Source organism: Centroberyx gerrardi, chromosome 8 (genome assembly GCF_048128805.1).
Source record: "Centroberyx gerrardi isolate f3 chromosome 8, fCenGer3.hap1.cur.20231027, whole genome shotgun sequence".
NCBI classification, from domain to species: domain Eukaryota; kingdom Metazoa; phylum Chordata; class Actinopteri; order Beryciformes; family Berycidae; genus Centroberyx; species Centroberyx gerrardi.
In genome coordinates, this window is record NC_136004.1 from 8928437 (window position 1) to 8935823 (window position 7387).

The 7387-nt window shown below is 42.3% G+C and overlaps 1 protein-coding gene across 2 annotated transcripts in view; it reads right to left on the bottom strand.

Moving 5' to 3' along the window:
- Nucleotides 1-224, bottom strand: part of LOC139929351 (breakpoint cluster region protein) — a 29948-nt gene extending 29724 nt beyond the window's left edge. The window contains exon 1 of one of the 2 annotated variants that reach the window (XM_078285222.1): nucleotides 72-224. The gene's annotated coding sequence lies outside the window, so the exon portion shown is untranslated. The remainder of the gene's footprint in view (nucleotides 1-71) is intronic. The other variant, XM_078285223.1, reaches the window with a different exon arrangement.
- Nucleotides 225-7387: the final 7163 nt, after the last annotated feature.

Here is a 7387-nt window from a genome sequence, read left to right on the forward strand (position 1 = left end):
GTTATTTTGCAGAAGACAAGTAGGGATTCACTCTTTCCTTCCCTTCTGCTTAGTTAACAGTCTTTACTCACAAACATGAGAAAACATCCTACTGACGCCAGATCAGAAGTTCCATCCCTCCACTCGTTTTGACAAAGTCCAAGAAAATGAAGAGTATCCTTCCTTCTCTCAGTGTTCCCCCACACTTGTTTCCCTGTTTGAGGCTGTATTCTCTGGAGATCCTGTCTTCCTCTGTGTGTCTGGATGTCAGACCGACTCGCAGCACTCTGCTGTTTGGCTGCTCGTCAGCGTTATAGTTGCTGCAGAAAGAGGAGGGGCTACATGGATGTGATTTAGCCTTGTACTCAGAATCTATCAAAACAGTTATCATTCGTCTAAATACTGGTTCTAATCAAAAACACTAGCTAGCTTTGCAGGCAGAGTTAGCAACGTCGAGAAGAAATTCACCAATACATCCTAGTTCCCGACGAAATGTAGAAGAGTATTGCAGTCGCAGCTGGACTACAATAACGGAGATAAATGGTTACTTTTAAAGGCAAAAAAAACCGTCTCACGATGCGGTGAATACGAATTTCATACGCTGGAAGACGTTCTTGAGGCTGGTTACAGTTCAGGTGGATGAAGAGTATGCAGAAACCCGACGTCCCGTCTTCCCAAACAACAATCCTTTGTTGGTTGCAAAAATGTAGCCTTTTTTATTTTTTTATTTTTTTTTTACTCTTTACCAGAAACCTATACAATTCTTTCCCCTGCCACACCTTAACTCCGGACAGTTTAGTGTCTTACAAAGCACACCTGCCCCTCAGCCATGCTCTGTGAACTCTGTGTTCCTACCAAAGTTCATTGTGTTGCAACTTACAGCCACTGTCCTGTGTGGAAATATCGCCATCTGACGTTCAAAAGTTCACTAGGCTGACAGGGGCGGTGCGTTCAAGTACAAGATGTGGGTCCTGAAAACAAAGTCACATTAAAAAAAAAAAAAAATATATATATATATATATATATATATATATATATATATATATATATATATATATATATATATTAATAATTACAATTATTGTAAAATTAAACTATAAAAAGTTTTGAATACAGTTAAATGTAGCATTTAGAGTCGTAATTTCTGTTTTAGAGGTGCTAAAATGTTGCTGGTCCTTGGTGTTTCTCAGAATAGCAACAATGGTCTTATTTTATTCCAACTGGAATTAAAACGGTCTCTAAAGTCTTTAACTTGACATTTACAGACACCCAGCCTCCACACATGACGAGACCTTCTTCTGAATATTTAGAAGCTCTCTTTAATTCGATATACATGTGATCCACCAAGCAGCACTTATTTCAATTCATTTGCAACTTTTATAAGCGGTTGTTCTGTTATTTCTGCGATCTTCCTCCACCAAAATATAACGTGGAGGGCAGCGGCGTGCAGTGCGAATAGTTACTAAAGGTTACATGTTATTGAAGCACGTGCTGCTTGGTGTAGGGCTATTCAGAGTTGTGGAGTCGCTCCTCACAATTTGGTGACATTCAGGAGCCAGTGAGTTGCTATCACAACACTGGAATCATTTACTAGTCTGGTATTTTTGGTTGAAAGTTTAGTTTATTCAGACCCCACTCTCAGCCACCAAGATGACAGCTTTCTGAGGTCTGCAGTCAGACCCTTTTGAAGGATAGAGGGATGCGTCTTCCCAGTCCCAGTGTCATGTAAAAAACCTCACCCACTGTCTGTGATGATCATTACCTCAGTGGCTCAGCTGTTGCTGTACACATCAGGGAAACCATGACATCTAGCGGTAGGAAAAAATAACTGCGGCAAATGCAGGGAATCCCCACAGCAGACTTCACCATCACAACCTTAAAAAAAAAAAAATCCTAGGCATCAACATAGTCAAACCTTGAACAGTATTTTCTACCTATTTGACTTGGGTCTTGTTATTAATTTCATTGCATATTAAATTGTTATTTTCTCTGAAGCAGGAAGTGTCGGTTGAAAGTGTTTCCTCTTGTCAAACAGTCCTTTTTCATTCTTATTCTGTTACACGCTGTTTATTTGCCAATATGTTTTCATAACATTTTTGTATTTGTTTTCTCTTGTTTCTTTACCCCCTGTCTGATCTCTGTCAATTTATTTATCGATTTTTTTTATTATTATTAATCTCCCTCCATAATATGGTTGTATGAGCTATTTCATTAGTTTGATTATTTCATTATTATTATTTGTTATTTTTGCATTTGTTTGTATTTTATTTTTGTAGAAACTAGGGGCACTAAGCACCAGACCAAGCACTTGTTGGCTGAATGGCAGGATTAAGGATAAAGGTATCAGGTGTGTCAATGTCAGGTGATGCATCAGGAAGGGACATGGTTTTTTACCAGAGTAAGAGAGAGGCGGCATGATGAACACATGGAGCCTATGTTTGCTTTTGAACTGGAAAAAATAAAATCAACCTAAACGTGGATCTTGCCTGGACAATGGACTTCTTAAACCCAACAACCCAACTGAAATGGTGCATCAGTTGCCTTTTGTTGTAAGTTTTATTTTGAAGAAAATCCTTTTGACAAATAGCCACTACATAAAGTAAAAAAAAAACCTCCCTTGGCCATGAATGTGTTTTGTTGGATTGGCGCTGATTGTTTGAATTGCTGCTGCGGTGTTCGTGGGTCTCTATTGGTGTGAAATGCCACGTAATACGTGTCGTGTGATTGTTTTATCTCGCTGTGCAGAAAGAAGTGGCGGGCTGAATGATACATTGTTTCACTTCATTCTTGCATTTGGTTTCCGGTTGTGGTATTGATACATTGAAAGCATTGTGAACAGTGCTTGTGATTGTTTCCAGAAATATTTTATGGTTATGCTGCAATGTTGGTCATGTGGGTTAAAGAGGAAGCGCACGAAATGTCTGACGTCACCATAGCTTCTCCATTATATGTTTTGTGTATGTAGAATAACAGATTTGAGGTGAATCCATAATTTAATGTGGAAAATGAATAAAAACTTATCTGTGTATGATTCTAATCTACAAGAGGAATACCTGTACATCTGTTTTACACTGTGTGAATGCACTGACCAGCAGAGAAAATAAGGGAGTACATTAAAGACCAACCAGTGGTGAAATATAAAATAGAATTTTATTAAGTATTTTTGTCTCAACAGGATAGATGCTGATGGAAGAATCACCTGAGTGTCCACATTTACAGACAGTCACTGAAGGTAGTATAAAAGTAAAAATGTATTAAACCAACAGTCATGCTCACAAGTTTGCATAGACCTTGCACTTTATGATGTAAAATTTACCATATAACAAAGTATTCTATCAAAGTGTAAAAATGTATAGAAAGGTGATAATATATTTCATTTGAGCTAAATTCACTAGTTTTTCTCTCACTGCCTGATACAGTGAAGTGTAAATACTGAATATACACTTATGAAGTGACTCTTCACAGAGCATTTATGCAAAGAACACAGGTACAGCAAAGAAGCATAGAGTATAAATATAAATAACATAATAATGACAATACAGCATTAAGACAAAGAACATTTTCAAGTGTATCTGTGTGTATCTCTTAATCACTGTTACAGTCTCAATAGGCTTCACAACACCTGCATTATGAAAAACTGACCAAAAAAAATGGAAGAAAGCTTTGGGTAGGGCTACAGAGTTAAATCCTCCTACCAGGCTGCTGAGACTGGGCAAAGATTAAATGCTGCCCCATCCTCAGTGAGGTCAGAGGTCAGAGGTCAGGCTCAGCTACAGAGCAACACCTATGAAGCCAGACAGGGGGGCTTGAACCTGGGACTTCCAGCTGAAACTAATGCACCCAGAGAACTTTGCCAAGTCACAGCTTGATCAGACTTCAAATACAGGACAAACTTCAATAATAAAAATGCAGCACAATTAAGTTAGTTAACCTAATAGTAGCTTATCTACATTCACCTGCTGGATGCATAACGTGAGACACACACTGCACAATGTCTAAGTTATAGCACTGGGCGACTGCACACATTGCCAGCACAATGACAGCGAGAGGTAGGCCAAGCCAAAGGCAGCAGAAGAGAGAATTTACAGTAAACAAATGCAGTACACTAGTGCAAGTGGACAGTGTGCAAGTATGCATGTGTGGTGTGTGTGTGTGTGTGTGTGTGTGTGTGTTTGGGGGGGGGGGGAGGGGTTCAAGTGTTCAAGGTCCTCACTGATGTTCACTCCGAGGAACCTGAAGCTGCTGACTCTCTGCACTGCAGTCCCGTTGATGTGGATAGGGGCGTGTCCTCCCCCCAGCTGCTTCTTCTAGTCCACTATTAGTCTTGCTGACGTTGAGGTGGAGGTTGTTTTCCTGACACCATGCTGTCAGGGCTCCCATCTCGTCTCTGTAGGCCGTCTCAGTGATCAGGCCTATGGCGGTGATGTCGTCAGCAAACTTGACTATGGTGTTGGAAGCTGTGTGCGGCCACACAGTCGTGCGTGAACAGGGAGTACAGGAGAGGGCTGAGCACGCCTTGAGGGGCTCCAGTGCTGAGAGTCAGAGTGGAGGAGGTGGTGGGTGGCGCCCATCAGTGTACAGAAGAATCAAGAGACTCGCTCTCGTTGCTGCCTGCTGAGATTTCCACATCACCACCGGTTCTAGTTGAGGCATTTGACCTGCGGGATCTCAGGCACCAGCCCAAAGCACCAAAAACCACTGCTGTCACAACTACCGCTATGACTGCAGTCACAGTCCATGTTGCTTCTTCTCCTTTATTGACAGCAGGTGGGCGGACAGTCAGCTTCACAGCAGGCGGGTTTCCTCTCTCTCTCTCCTTGTCTTTGCCGTGGAAGCAGAGGAAAACACCTTGGTCCTCCTGTTGAACCCCCGTCAGTCTCAGAGACAGATCTCCTTCTCTGTAGCCATCAACTGAGACAGACACTCTTGCTTCAAATCCTGGCCCATAGCTGACAGTCCCAGAGGCAACATCCAGTTCAAAGACAGTCGTTCCGTCCCTTTCCCACCTTATAAACTTACTAAGGTCCTTCGCTTCACCAGTGGTAACGGAGTGGCACCTAAGGGTGGCATTTTGTCTTTCAATCACCGATTCTTCGAAGGGAATCACAATTTCCAAACGGACATCAGTTAAAACACGGTCGCCGCATCTGTACTCATAGTCGCCATTGTCGTTGTAAATTGTCCGGTTGAAGACGAGAGAAAAATTTCCATCAGTTACCGGTTTAACCCTGGTTTCATACTCCACGCTCGTCACGAAAACCCCGTTGTAATGCACAGATACTAGCCGTGTCTTGTCATCATCATGCTGCCGGTGAATCCAGGAGACTTGTTGACCCTTCACACAGTTCTCGCCGGACGGTAATATCACGGCATCTCCCAAAATCACCCGACGATGGATAATATTTCCAAAAACTGGACTGGAATAGGATATGAGAAAGAATGCACAGAGCGAGAGAAGTCGTGTCATTGTCATTTTTCTGTAAAGCGTCGCAGATGAATCCTGGAAGGAGCACAGAAGTTGGTTAAACGCTTAAACATCTGTTTCCGCCCATTTCACGGCGCCTTAACCTGATGTGTGTTCAGTAACCCTCCGCCTGCCTTTTTCGCGCTGGGCCGCTCCGCGTTCAAATTCTTTAGAAAGCAATAACTTTGAATAGGCTAATATATTAATGATATGACACGTTAACCACGTGACGTCGGTATGGACATTTATGAGGTATTTATATTATTATCCGAAATGTGGAGAAGGGTCTAGCTCATGGCTGCAGCCTGAATGCTCCCTACAAGACACGCCCCACACATGCTACCTCAGTACAAGAAACGCCCCCCACGTGGAAGTTTAAACCTTTAAACCGCGAAACCACAATAAACCCACTTCGCAGTTCCACGACCAAAACCAGTTTTGTCTTGCAGGCTGCAGGCTGCAGACAGACTCTATTGGAGGTTTTGTCGTCGAAGCGCATTTCCTTTTCAAAATAAAAGCCCCTACGAGGCTGGCACTAAAAACACAGTTGCTGAGCTGGCATAACAAATACAAAGGTAGAAAGGTTTCGACGCAATTCATTGCTGAAGATGTAAGCAAAAGGGAAGTAGCGTCGGCTGAAGCGAAGCCAGACACGAAATAGCGTGTTTCCACATTGTTGTCCATGTCTTTTACATGTTGAGTGTGTTTTAAATACATATGATGATGTGGATATTGTTCTCAAACCTGTCTGTAGGCTAACTTTCACATCGGAAAGTCAAAAGATTTTATTTGGTTTTAAATACCCTATTGAACGATGGCTTCGGGCTGAATTCCTCTAGAAGTAGGCAGCTATATCGTGTTGTTGTCATACTGTTACACATATCACTAGCCACAAAACCTCACCAGAAAACGGAAAACAGTCCTCCTAACTATTAGGATTTGTATTCCTGTATCAAAAGATAACACTCTGAATATTGCTACTGACCTTGTTCAGTCTTTACCCCAAAGTGGAGCTACCCGTATTTGCATTGAGAAAATGAACATAATGTAAACTTGGCTATAGAAACTACTTTCATACAGAAATCTAATATGACCATCAAGACTGATGGGTGTGGGTGGAGTGAGAGCTACATCTGGAAATTAACATATTGCTCTCTTGTAACCTTAGAACAATAGTTTTAATGAAAGACCGAGGACAGCTGCGTGAAGTGTATTAATGCGCAGGACTTGCTCTCTCAAGCCTCCAAATCTGCAAGCCCAAGGAATGGCCAACATGCAGTATCCAACGAGAAAACAAAAAACGCACACCAATGAGGGAGGTGCTGGCTAGGAAGATAACCAGCAGGGGTTGTAACCAATTCAGTGGTCTGTCCACGGACCATGGTCGCTAACACGGACCACTACTACCACTAGGGGCGCTGAAGCTAGTGGTCGGTTGTGGTCCGGACCAGTCAGTGAGTGGTCTGTGGAGTGGTCTTTGTGGTCCTAATCCACCTTCTCCCTTCTCTCTCCTCCTTTGGCCTTGTTTGCAACACTCTTGTTAGCCGAATAAATGTCGGAAATCATAATCATTTGTCTATTAAATATATTCTATTATCGATTATGCCTATATTCTTATTGTTGCACTGTATTTTGCAGTTTGTGTTATATGTAGGGGAAATTATGCAGAAAAATACCGCTGGACACTCTTAGCTCCGATACACTTGTAGTCAATAAAATTTTGCATCAGAGCTAAGATGCAGCGGTATTTTTCTGAACAACTGGCTTTACCGACCAGACCTGCACCTCAGCAACCCAGGGGTGCGTTCAATCTTTATCACAGTGTTGGGAAAATTAACGTTTACTGAATATGCTTGCTAATGCTAGTTAGCATTAACGTTAGCTACGCATCACCAAGTTATCACACAGCTGAGTGCGAGAGGGGCTGGGGGAGGCCGCTGGCTC